Here is a 458-nt window from a genome sequence, read left to right as displayed (position 1 = left end):
GTGCGTGCGTGCGTGCGTGCGTGCGTGTGTGTGTGAGAGAGAGAGAGAGACCATGGACCACAAAACCAGTTATAAGGGGCAATTTTTCGAAATTGAAATGTATACATCATCTGAAAGCTGAATAAATAAGCTTTCCATTGATGTATGGTTTGTTAGGATAGGACAATATTTGGCCGAGATACAACTATGAAAATCTGGAATCTGAGGGTGCAAAAAAATCAAAATACTAAGAAAATCACCTTTAAAGTTGTTCAAGTGAAGTTCTTAGCAATGCATATTACTAATCAAAAATTAAGTTTTGATATATTTACGGTAGGAAATTTACAATGATTAACATGATCTTTACTTAATATCCTAATTGCTAAAAATATTCCCAAGCGATTTAAAACTGGTTTTGTGGTCCAGGGTCACACATATGTATATATATATATATATATATATACATACAAATATGTATA

General features: G+C 32.8%; 1 protein-coding gene across 1 annotated transcript in view; it reads right to left on the bottom strand.

Annotated features, from left to right (window-relative positions):
• Positions 1–458, bottom strand: part of LOC107572847 (putative cytidine deaminase) — a 4685-nt gene that overhangs the window by 2111 nt on the left and 2116 nt on the right. The gene's annotated exons all lie outside the window — the stretch shown is intronic.

This window comes from Sinocyclocheilus grahami, unplaced genomic scaffold (genome assembly GCF_001515645.1).
Source record: "Sinocyclocheilus grahami isolate Dianchi unplaced genomic scaffold, SAMN03320097.WGS_v1.1 scaffold1821.1, whole genome shotgun sequence".
In the NCBI taxonomy this organism is placed as follows: Eukaryota; Metazoa; Chordata; class Actinopteri; order Cypriniformes; family Cyprinidae; genus Sinocyclocheilus; species Sinocyclocheilus grahami.
Note: the sequence above shows the minus strand (reverse complement) of the source record. Positions and strands in the feature narration are given on the sequence as shown.